This window comes from Chenopodium album, chromosome 4, assembly GCF_948465745.1.
Source record: "Chenopodium album chromosome 4, dcCheAlbu1.1, whole genome shotgun sequence".
In the NCBI taxonomy this organism is placed as follows: domain Eukaryota; kingdom Viridiplantae; phylum Streptophyta; class Magnoliopsida; order Caryophyllales; family Amaranthaceae; genus Chenopodium; species Chenopodium album.
In genome coordinates this window covers 26312570-26326030 of record NC_137837.1, presented here as the reverse complement: position 1 = coordinate 26326030, position 13461 = coordinate 26312570, and the positions used below count along the sequence as shown (strand labels likewise).

The following is a 13461-nucleotide window of genomic DNA, read 5'->3' as shown; positions in this document are numbered from 1 at the left end:
TATAAAGTCAAGCTCACTGTCCAAGGACTATAAGATATAACTAGACTAGAAGGAAAGCAATAAAGCACTGAAAATAGTAATTTCTTGATTTCAGAAGTAGAAAAGGTAAATTACATTTCTATTTACTCTTAGAAATATTTTATTTACTTTAATTTATTTTGTATCTACTTTCGTAAGCCCATTTATAGTAGATAAGTAATTAATTAATCATCTCTCTAAACAGTACATAATCAATATCCAAAATTCAAATAAAAAATGTAGTAAAAAAATGTCAAATTCAAACACAAACATCTCACAAAACTCCTCATAATTCATTAATTTACTAAAAAGTCAGTAACAAAAATAATTGAATAATCATACAAAATTAATTTGCAAGGAATTGTAAATTACTTCAATTGTTTAGCTAAAAACTAATATCAAACTTATAAAATGCTAATAATACCTAGCTTTGAGCTTCATATTGCAGATTAATGATGGATTCATTGTTGCCGAAGAAATTGCACTTGAGAAATCGGATGAAGTCCGAAATTGTATAACTGAAAAAATAAAATTAAACGTCGACAAATACAATTTTGTGATAAATCAAATTTTAAAAACAGTTCAAACTCTATAATCCTCTAAGATTATTACAACAGTATAAATTTGGCAAAAATTAAAAATTTGAAATTATACCTAGTTTTTCGACCTTTCATCGAGTGATTTATTTCAAAACGAACAAAAATCAATGAGTAATTTCATCACCAGAAGAAATTAACAAACGAGAAAGAGAATTTATGGCAGTTTTTTAGTAGAAGAGTAGTTATCAATGGCGATTTTTAGCGAAAATGGAGTGAGGAGAGAGAAAATGCTTCAGGAGAACATAGAATAGGAAATGGTGTTAGTGAGGTTGAAGAGAGAGAAAATCACGATTGATTTTTGGTGAAATTCATCTAATTTGTTTGAAATAATCACAACCGCTCATCGTGCGCGAATTTAAGTTAGATCTGACGATTCACATCAGTTCTCAGTTCCTATTATTCAATTAGTTCTCATTATGACTTGGTCTATATATGTATATATACATATACATACATATATATATATATATATATATATATATATATATGTATATATATATATATATATATATATATATATATTCCTGAGAAATATTATCTTATTCCCAACTACCAAACATTCTTTAATAAACATTCCTAGGAGGTAGTCAATAACAAAGAATTTCGATCTACAACCTTGTAACAATATGTCAAGGGAACGAAGATGCATCAAAAATATTGTGATGATGTTTTGGAACAAATGTACAAATCTGTAAGAAAAGTGTTTCAAACAAATGAAGAAAAAATTCGTGAACTTGATGAAGAAGAAAAGAGAAGGAATACAGTAAAAGATCCAAAACGAACAAAAACAAAAGGAAGGCCAAAGAAGAACAAAAGAATTAGAGGACATTTTGAAAGAAAAAGAACAACAACTAGAGATCCAAATGAGTTTGGTACAAAAACTCCAAATCCACAACTTATTTAATATAGGGTCATTCATCAAATAATTTTTTTATTCAAAATAATTGTAAAATTAAAAATACTATGTTCTGATATTTTGATTATGATATTTTTACTTTTAATATAAATTAAGTTTTGATATGTTTTTTTCTTATTCCTGACAGAAGTAATATAATTTCTGAATAAAAAAAAACCTTATTCCTGACTGATATAATTTATTTCCTGGCAAAAATGACTTAATTCCTGAATAAAATAATCTAATTCCTAACTCTTATTTTCTTATTCCTGATAAAAGTAATCTAATTTCATTCTAACATAAACAATCTTATCTTGACTTATATTATCAAACAAAAGAAACTTAATATCTGACTCTAAAAAGAAAATATATACATATAAATAATCGTAAAAATAGCTTACAAAAACAAAATTTATATGTAACTATACTTAAATATTATCAAACAAAAGAAACCTAATATCTGATTGCAAAAACAAAATATATATATATACATATGAATAATTGTAAAAATATAATTATCTAACTTTCAAAATTTAACTAAATTCTATTTGCCTCTATTTTGCTGGATGTGTTTTTTTTTTTGTTGCTCCAATAAGAATCTCCTCTCCTTTTCTTTCTGTATGGCAACCTTTTCCTGCCTATATTTACTCTCAAGATTTTTCCTTGCAGGCTGAGCACCGAAAAATTTTATGCTTCTTAATAGAAAATGCAATGCATTCATTCCACAGTTGCTTGCGCAAAAAATTTTCTTCTCAATTCATCAATTCAAAAGCAATTCTGCATCTAGACAGCTTCCGATTTTGCTTCTGCAAATTTATAAAAAAAAAAATACAAAAATAAGAACACTAAAAAACAATTACAAATATGACAAGGATGAAAATATAAGTAGATGTCTAGCAAGTTATACAGTATCAAACTACAAAAATCTTATTCCTGTTAGAAATATTTTTATTCCTAATAAACAAAATCTTATTCCTGTTAGAAAACTTATGGCTCATGCTTAAAACAATATAAGTATTGTTATTCCTGATAATAAACTTATTCCTAACTAACGTTATCTTATTACTGACAAGTATCATCTTATTCCTAACTTGATAAAAAAAACTTATTCCTGATAAAAAAAAAAACATATTTCTGACTAAGTTTGTCTTATTCTTGAAAAACATAATCTTATTCCTGATATTTATATTGTTATTACTGACAATATAAATACAAAAATAAGACTACTAAAAAATAATTAGTATAAGTCCAAAAACAAAAGAGAAAAAAAAAACTAAGTCTCAAGTCAACAAGTCCAACATCTAATCCATTGTACCTTTGCATACAAATTAACGCAAATAGCCCACAATAAAAAATTTATGTGCTTGTCTTCCATGAAAAAGAAGGAACATGCCAATCCATATAGTAGAAAATAGTAAATGGGAAGCCCCAAATGGCAAGCGGTTATGCAATTTCGCTTCCAAAATTGTAAATGGCAAGCGGTTTTGGGTGAACCGCTTGCAAAATTGTAAATGGCAAGCGGTTTTGTGTGAAACGCTTGCAAAAGTCCCAAATGGCAAGCGGTTCGTACCGTGAACCACTTCCATTTAAAAAAAAAACTACCCATTCTCACGCCTCTTTTCTCCATTCTCACGCCACCCGTTCTCTCTCCTCTCCTCTCTTTCTCAGTTCTCACTCTCCTCTCTCGATCTCTTTCGTTCTCACTCCTCCCTCCATTTCACTCTCCTCTCTCGATCTCTTTCTCACTCTCTTCGATCTCTTCCTCACTCCCCCCATTTCTCCATTTCTCAGATTCTCACTCTCCTCGACCAAAACCCCTAAAAATTTCGAGCAAATTCGAACCAAAAACCGTTTAATTTCGAGTAAAATTTCAACCAAATTTTTGAGCAAATTTTGAGTAAAATTTCGAGCAAATTTCAAGCAAATTCGTGCATGCGTGTGGGTTTTCAATTTTTTTTAAGGTCAAATTTGACCTTTAAAACCGTAATTTCAAGCCAAAATCGGTGTTTTCATGGCCGTAGATCTAGTTTGGGTGGAGATCATGGTGGGTTAGATGGTTTTTTTTAAAGGTGGGTTTAAGGGAAGTTGTGACGGGTGGGTTGTGGGTTTTATTTTGGTGGGTTGTGGGTTAGGGAGGGTGGAGGTGTGGGTTTTGTTTTGGTTGGGTTAGGGAGGGTGGAGGCGTGGGGTGGTGGTTGGGTACGGGGTATGTTGGTGGGTGGGTTAGGGTTAGGGGCGGGTTAGGGGTTCTGGTGGCTGGGTACGGGTATGTTGGTGGTGGCTGGTGGTGTGGGGTGGTGGTTAAAAGTTTTTGTTTATTATCAATTTTTTTGTTAATTTACTTTTTTGTTGATAATCAGAAATTGTAATATTACAACAATTAATTAATAAAAATACTAATGTTTTTACATATGTTTTTATTGTGTATCAATTTAAGTCAAAAATTATTTTTTTATAGCCATAATAGGCAGCAATTTGGCGCCAAAACCACTGCCCTTTACTATAAATGGTAATGGCAAGTCCCCTAAGGGCATGCGGTAAATAACCGCTTGCCATTTAAAAGACCAATGGCAAGTCCCCTAAGGGCATGCGGTTCAGAATCGCTTCCCATTAGGGGGTTTAAACCGCTTGTCATTTAGTATGTGTGTGTGTGTGTGTGTGTATATATATATATATATATCCAAATCTCTTCGACAAATATCAGTTCTGTTATATATCCAATCTACACGTGGAGTTTTTCCAGAAATGAAATTCAAAACATCATAGTATAATGATTTTTGTACCAAATAGGAAAGATAATCTGCAAAATTAAAATTATAATAAGTTAAACTATTATCTGAATAGAATGAATTATTAGCTTACTATAAGAAGCTGATACTGGACAAAAAGTGGCTAATATCTTACTATATTAGGCTAATACTTGAATATAACAAGCTAATACCTGACTAAATATAAATCTAATACCTGATTAAAAGAAGCTAATACCTGACTATAAAAATATATTACCTGACTAAAACAAACTATTATCTGACTAGAATGATTAATTACCTGATAATAAGAAGTTAATACCTGACTTAAAGAAGCTAATATATTACTATATTAGGCTAATACCTGACTATAAAAATATATTACCTGACTAAAAGAAGAAATAAAGTTAAAAACTTACCAACTCTGCTTCAGCTATTTTGAGCAATGGAGGACGCTTAACCCACTTGTCAATGGAATTATAAACATCTTGAGGATCATGTTTTTCCAAATTCAATGCAAGCTCCTTTTTTTTCAACTGTTCCTTAAACTTTGCAAATTCTTCTGGATTATCTATCAAAGTCTTCAAATTTTTCTCCTGTTCTTTAATGAATTTAACTTCTTCTCGATAAATATTGCTCTTTCTTAAGTATCTCTGTATAACTTCCTACAAAACAAAAATATAAAAATATATTATGTTATATAAATAAAAATTCAAAAAAACAAGTAAAGATAAAGAAAAAACTTACAACAACTCTAGACTGAAAAACAAATCTTTTGTACTGAAAAACACCTATGTCAGTTATTTTGCTCTCTTCAATATTGAGCATGAAAGCCCAAGCATCATGAATAGCACTGCTAATCCAGACAGAGGGACACAGCGAACAAAACTCCTCTCTAGCCAAAATAATATCACTTTGTGAAATATCTTCGGTAGGAAACTGACATACAACAGAACCAGTATCATGTACGTATAGACTGTTGTTATGCGCCTTAATTCCCTCATCTTCTAACGTAGGATCTAACTCCTTTTCCTCTTCATATTGCATATAAAAGAGAAAATCACACATATATCTTTCCTGTTCAGTCAAATTTTTTAGATACAAGAGCTTATTTTCCTGCAATCTCCTAGAGACAAGAATTCCTCAATTTCAAATCGGAATCTTATCAATAAGGGGTTCTACTCAATCTGGATCACCAGCTAATTCCAAATTAGCCTGCAATGTCAAGTACTGCCTTAATTTTAAATATTGCAATGTCTCAGCTCTTTTTTCAAAATATAATCATCAGAAATAAAAGTAGTTCCAGCGGGAACATTTGGAGCAGTAGAACTTTTATCTATATCAATTAACTCAATGTGTGTTTTAGAAGGATGATTTCTTAATACCATAAGCTCATCTTGAGACGAATCAGCAACAATAGGAACAGTATGTAGGAGTTTTATCTATTAGAATTATGTTAGCATTAGGAGTAGTAGGAGATTCATTTGCAACAGATTCCTTTGGAACATCTTTATTCCTTAATAAATCTAAAACTGCACCTGTATCTCTAGGATGAGCTTCTACTTCATATAAGAAAAAAAAAATATTAGTTTCAAACAAAAGTAATCTAAATCTTGACAATAATAATCTATACTAATATAATATGAATCTTGAACTAAATATTCTAAATCCTGATTGCATAGTTCTTAGTCCTGACAAAAGTAATCTAATATTTGAATGAAACAATCTTATTCCTGATTAAAAATGTATTTACTTACAAAAATAAGTTAGTTTTTGACCAAAATGCTATAATTCATGACTAAAATATTCTTATTCCTGATAAAATTAATCTAATTTCTGACGGGAACAATTTTATTCCTAATAGAGATAATTTACTTCCTGACAAAAATAATTTAATTCCTGACAAAACTAACCTAATACATGACAAAAATAATCTAATTCTTAACAATAATGAACAAACAAAATTCTGATTAAATTAATTTTATTCCTGACAAAATAAAACTAATTTCTGACAAAAATACTTTAATTCATGAAAAAAATTAACATAAAAAATTACCTGATACGTTGACCAACATGTAAATGATGTTCTTCTGTAACTTTTGACTGAATTAAATCATCAGATTTAGAAAAATCCTGAAATCATATGTATGATACAAATAAAAAATATGTATATATTTATTTATACTAGGGTAGCCCACGCGCGCGATGCGTGCGGATGGCTAGTTGTTACATTAGGCTCTTTTGTCTTGCGTTTACACTCCACACATAAGTAATGGATTGGTAATGAAACTTTTCGCTATATGTCTTCGGTTATAATGTGAATATATAAAGTGAGACATATTATCTTATTAATGTTATATATTACGAAATGAATGGAAGAATCCTTTTGGCACATTAGAACAGAAGCATCACTGCTTCACAAGTAAAGTTTAAACCTAACATACTTTTTTTTTTTTTTTTTTTTTTGAATAACAAACCTAGCAGACTTTAGATAAACAATTTATAAATAAGAACTTCTTCACTTGAGGAGCATATAATTTGTTTTTCTGTGCTCTTGTGTATTAATTGCTTTTGTATCTCATGAGCAATACTATGTTTCTAATCAATGTGTTTCTAATTGTAGCATTGTGAAATACGACCATATATAGTTATTATGTGTAATGCAACTACAAAAACGCTTGAAGATGTGAACTATAAGTTAAGATAATATCATAAGATTCATAACCATAATAGGCTATTTAATTGTATGACAAAAGAGTAAAAGTGATATGAGTCTTTTCAAAAGCAACTATTACAATTGATGGCTCATAAGCAAAGTTTAATGTTTCTAGCACGCAATACATGGATGGGTATCAAAAGCTAATAAAAAAGTATAGTCTTTGCCAATGTTCTTGTAAGAAGCCACACCGTGTAAGTATTCATGTTAGTGCAATAGCATAGCTTGCTCAAAGGAAATGGCTTTCAGAGCTCATTTTAGAGCCCAGATTCTATTCAGGTTCGTTGCTGGTGCAATCTAGAAAAACATGGGCTTAGTCTCTAACTTGGTAGCTATTGCTTCAAATTTCAGTTAATCACCTTGTCCAGTTATATAGTAAATGTGTTATGGGAAAAGACAATGGAGTTAATAAAAGAATCTACTACTGTTAGACATTTTAGTTCAGGTAACTTTAGCAAGCTTTAGAGTATATAAGCAAGCGTATATAGTTTAGAATATGGCATATATAGAAAATAGATAGTATGTCAAAACTACCTACAACTCTCAAGTATACGTTCATATAGATATTGTAGTAGGTAACTCTAGATGGGCGTAGAAAATGCTAAATGTGACCACTATTATTTTCATATTATCTTTTCCTAAGATTAATCATCTGGTTACTGATTTGCATAAGTTTGGATTAGATAATTTTATAATAATAAAAGATTGCTTATGAAAAGTTATGAAAGTGGTTTAGTCAATATATGTGTAAGGAATAATTATTTTTGTATTATTTCTGCAAAGAAATAACGGAAGTTAGAATACAAATGATGCTAATTCTATCTTCATAGGATAATAAACCAAAAATAAAAATAATACTAATGCATATTGCTTACCTGACTCTTCTTCGTGGGATACTTGTATTTTAGTATTTGGGTACAAAAAAATAAAAAGATCATTCATTTAATATTTCATAAAAATCAAATATTTCAAACTTTATCATTACATTTAATTTCTCATTAATTGAGTAGATGTTTCAAATTCATCCATGTAATGGTCTAAGGGTGTTTTGTGAAAAACCAAAAATGAAAATCCCTAATAAAATTACAAAATAAGGGTAAAAAGATAAACAAACATTTTGTATTATTTTTGCAAAGAAATAACGGAAGTTAGAACACAAATGATGCTAATTCTATCTTCATAAAATAATAAACCAAAAATAAAAATAATACTAATGCATATTGCTTACATGACTCTTCTTAGTGGGATACTTAGCTTGTATTTCAGCATTTGGGTAAAACAAAAAATAAAATAAAATAAAATATCATACCCATTTCATAAAAATCAAATATTTCAAACTTTAGTATTCCATTTAATTTCTCATTAATTGAGTAGATGTTTTAAATTCATCCATTTAATGGTCTAAGGGTGTTTTGTGAAAATCCAAAAATGAAAATCCCTAATAAAATTACAAAATAAGGGTAAAAAGGTAAATAAACATTTTGAAGGTCATAAACGCCGTGCACTATTCATAAGTGTAATCTTCCACTTTTTATAAGGTAGGGATAAAATATCAAACTTAAATACAAAAGTTATGTTAATAAATTATTCAAATAAAATAGAAATATTAGACCTTAGATGTGTTGTCATCATCCTTGTCATTATTACTTTCTTTTTCAATAGTTACTGGAATTTCTTCTTCAGTAACTTCTGCATTTTTTTCTTGAGATGGTTGAGAACTAGGAGTAATTAAATGAAACTTAGGCATTGACTGATCTCCCTTCAAGAAACTCCTCCCTTTTTGCACAACCCTAGTCCGATTCTCATTCAAACCAGCAAAATAAAATTCATTGAGTCCTTTGGCTTTCTTTGGTGTTCTTGGAGGTGATGTCGAAGTTTCTAATGGTCCTGTCACAAGTTCAGAACCAACAACAGTTTTAGAACCAAGAACACTTTCCCCACCAATTGAATCAACCACGGTTTTTATGGTCCTGTGATGGTCCCATGCCAGGTTCAGAATATATAGCAGCTTCTACACCAATTGAAATAGCAATTGATTTTGGTTCATTATTTAAAATTTGGTCAACATCAGTTCCTTGGTCAACAGTGAAGACATTGCCTTCATTTTTATTCCCCTCTGATATCTCTTCGGGCATACCAATTTCAGGCATATCAGTTTGATCCTCTACATTGGCTTTGTTGCCTTAATCTACATCCTCTAAATTACCTTCATTATCTTGAGTTTGGTCTTTTCTCAAATCAAGATCAGCAATAACATTATTCACCTATATAAAATCAAGATTAATATCAGATACAAATCTTAAATGAATTTAATATATAAATAATAATAAAGATAATTAAACTTATAATATCATCAGGCTTAAGCTTAATATCAAATTGTGATCCAAATCAGAAGCCAACTTGTTTCTCTACATAGCAGCTTCCACTATTTCATCAATTTTTGCTAAGAATTGAGGACTAGAATAAAAATCATCTTCTCCTTGAGATTGAGACTCTTGGGAAAATGTTTTTGCTTCATCCTTCAAATCAACAACAAAGAATTTGGTTTTTTGGTACAATCTTCAAGTCACGACCAAAATTCATCATTTTCTTCTTCACAGACTAATAAAAAATAGAATAAAGAGTGAATAAGTAAAGGAAAATTTGCAAATTACAGCCATTTTAAGTTCGTATTTTGCAAATTGCAGCCATTTAGGGGCCATTTTAGCCCTAAAGGGTCCGAATTGAGCTCGAAATTAACAAAAAAATAACGTAAGTGCCTCGTTTTGCGTAACAAAAATGTATTGATTTGTGGGAAATCGTAAAAATGAGACAGTTACGTTAATTTTTTGCTAATTCCGAGCTCAATTCAGGTCCCTAACGACTAAAATGGCCCTTAAAACCTTAACCAATGCAAAGATTTTTTTGACATGTAAACCGATGAAAAAGTTGAATCGGGCTGCAATTTACAATTTATACAAACTTTTGGGCTGCAATTTGCAATTTTCATTTTAAATGCTCCAATTTGCAAAATACGAACTTTAAATGGCTGCAATTTGTAAATATTCCATAAGTAAAAAATAATAAAATATCCTAATTCTTGACTATGAACAAAAGGTGAAATATTGTAACATTCATATTCCTGACAGAAGTAATATAATATCATACTGAAACAATGTTATTGCTTATTGAAATAATTTAATTCCTAACTAATATAATTTCTTTCCTGTATAAAATAACCTAATTCCTGACTAACATTTTCTTATTCCTGATAAAATTAATCTAAAATCTGAATGAAACAATGTTATTCCTGATTGAGATAACTTATTTCCTGACTAAAATAATTTCATTCCTGACCAAAATTATCTAACTCCTGACTAACAGTTTCTTATTCCTTATAAAAGTAATCTAATTCCTGACTGACAATATTAATCCTGATTGAGATAATTTATTTCCTGACTTAAAATTTCTTATTCCATAAAAACTTGAATAATAAACTTTACAAAACTAATAAAAAGATGAGATTTTAAACTGACATCAATATCCATCTTGCCAATCTCATCATTAGTGGGATAATCTTGAGGAATCCTGTACATTACATATCTAGTTTTCTCATCTTCAACTTTCAAATTAATGCTAGCGGATTGTTCACCATGGTCAGTATCTTCCTTCGTTTCATCAAAATGTTCATCATCAGTATCTTCAAGCTTAAACTTAATGCTCTCTAGCTGAAAAGATTTTAAAAGAGCATATTCACTTTTGCTAGCATACTGTTTTGGTATGGTTTGAGGATACTATTTCAGAGTACCATAATCCATATTTTCTTCAACAAACTTAATCATCTCATTCATAATTTCACAAGTTCAATTCATTATAAATGGCTTCCTATCTAAAGTGGTCCCAAACTCAAACTTTTGCAAAAAAGCAATTACAAATGCAACCAGATAACCATTTACTTGTTTTGATTTAGTTTTCCCTTCCCCTTCTGCATTCCTCTTCAAAACAAATGCCTGAAATTTTGCTATTGAATCACATAACCAATCCATCACATAACTAGCCTTGTTGTAAGTCTTTATGAAACGTACATCTTCCAAAGACTTGATGATGTTAAAATTGGGGGACTTAGCACCCATTAGAGCCAAAAAATTAGATACATCAAACATAATATAAAGTCTCTTGAATTCATAACCCCCTCTCAAACAACGTTTCATAAGTACCAAATTGACATATGTCTTCTTTTTCTTACTTTGAACAACTTTTTCAGATTCATCTCCGGTATTATTCCTCTTCATTTTCCATCTCCTTTTCCTAATTCATCTTCTATATCTAAACAAAAAAACTTCCTCCACTCTAACTTCAAACCCTCATCAAGATTAAATCCTTTCTTATTTTTAGAAATCTCTTTCATAGCTAGATCGGTGTAAGGAATACCAAACACAAAAACTTCCTCCACTTTAACTTCAAACCCTCATCAAGATTAAATCATTTCTTGTTTTTAGAAATCTCTTTCATAGCTAGATCGGTGTAAGGAATACCAAACACAAAAACTTCCTCCACTTTAACTTCAAACCCTCATCAAGATTAAATCATTTCTTGTTTTTAGAAATCTCTTTCATAGCTAGATCGGTGTAAGGAATACCAAACACATCAACAATATCATGGCATGTTCCTTTTTACCAACAATAAGATTTCTAGCCTTGGGATTATAATGAGTTACTACATAACTGTGCAACTTATGGCTAATATTTTCCTTCAAATTTAGTATGAAGCAATCCACCAAAACCAATTCTATTACATCCTTCTTTTGCTTATCACTTAAATCTTCCAGAATTAGACAAAGATGATTAGGAGCATATTTATTACCAACTTCTAAGGCTGAAATATCATCTTCAGTAAGAGAACTGAAAAATTGAAAAGTAAAAAATCACATTAAAATTGTAAGCTGAATAAAACATTCTTATTCCTGACAATAATTAACTTATCCCTGATAAAAGTAATCTTATTTCTGAGCACAAATATCTTATTCCTGACAAAAATAACTTCATTTCTGACCAAAATAATCTAATTCATGACAAAAAGATCGTATTGTCAAACAATAGCTATCTTATTCCTGATAAAAGAAATGTTATTCCTAACTAATGTAATGTAATCACACACACACACACACACACACACACACACACACATATATATATATCTTATTCCTGATTAAAGTAATATTATTTCTAATTGAAACAATCTAATTCATTACTGATGTAATTTAAATACTGAAGAAAATAACTTAATTTCTGACCAAAATAATCTAATTCCTAACAAACATATACTATTATCAAAATAAAATAATCTAATTCAAGACCATCTAATTTGCAAATATGATTTATCACAGAATAATAAGCTAATTTCTGACAGTGTTAATATAATTTCTGACAAAGTAATTGTGAATCCTGACAAAAAAAATCTATTATCAAATTACAATAATATAATTACAACAACTATAAGCTAATCCTACACAAGAATATTCTACATAAAAACAAGAAATGATATGTTTCTTAACAAAAAATATTCTATAATAAAACAACAAATGCTGTTATATCTAAACAAGACTGTTGAAGCTTAAAGGTTTTGATGATGATAGACTTAAACTCAAGCAAACTCGACTAAAGATTTCTTTTAGTGTTTGACTAAGAACAGATGAAGTGGACCTTGGTGGTGGAAGAGTAACCTTAACTAAGAAGAACATGAAGAGAATACTTTATGAAGGTTCAACAAGATAAAAGAAGAGTTCCCTAACAAGAATGTTCCCTAATAGGAACTTAAAGACAGCAGGAACTTGGTCCTGGTCTGCGTGAAGCCCAAGCAATCTTTGAGTACAAAATAAACGGCGCAACAACTTAATTTAGTTAAGATTTTATCTTCTAGATTTGTTGTTAAATATGTTAGGTAGGATATGCATGAAATATATTAGAAGCGTGGCAAGGGCTTGGCAAATTTAATAAAACGGAAAAGATAAAAAGATAGATTTTAGGAAAAGATTTTCTAAATGATTTATTTCTTAAAAACCGAATATCAAAAAGATATTATTCTTTTTGATAATCTTTCTTTATCTTGTTTTCTGAAAAGATTTTCTTTAAATGATTATCTTTTATAAACCCTACTTTTATACGAGCTTGACTTGTATAAATAGTAGAGATCTCATTTCATAGTTTTTGTGAGTTTCCTTGAAGAAATCACTCGTGCTTTAATTGTGTAAGTTTGCCAAGAAATCTTGTCATATTAGTTTCGGGTTTCGTGCATAGCTTGCCTATCATATACTAGTGTATATATTTTGTATTGGTTGGGTTCTTGGGTGAGTGTGTGATTTATATTTTGCAAACAGTGTGTAAGCTTCTAGTGTGAGGCTAAGAGAGTACTTTGGGAGTACGAGTGAATCTAAGTTTGGGACTTAGATTGGGTAGGATAGGGTCCTACTATGTAGCAAGTTCAATGTGGAACATGTGAGTAAAGATC

At 29.9% G+C, this 13461-nt stretch overlaps 1 long non-coding RNA gene across 1 annotated transcript; it reads right to left on the bottom strand.

The window, feature by feature from the left end:
* Positions 1 to 292: 292 nt before the first annotated feature.
* LOC145626878 (uncharacterized) lies at positions 293 to 865 on the bottom strand. Its single transcript, XR_014111132.1, has 2 exons — positions 673 to 865; positions 293 to 536 (listed from the first exon to the last, which is right to left on the bottom strand). It is a non-coding gene; the product is annotated as an uncharacterized LOC145626878 (long non-coding RNA).
* Between the last annotated feature and the right edge of the window lie 12596 nt (positions 866 to 13461).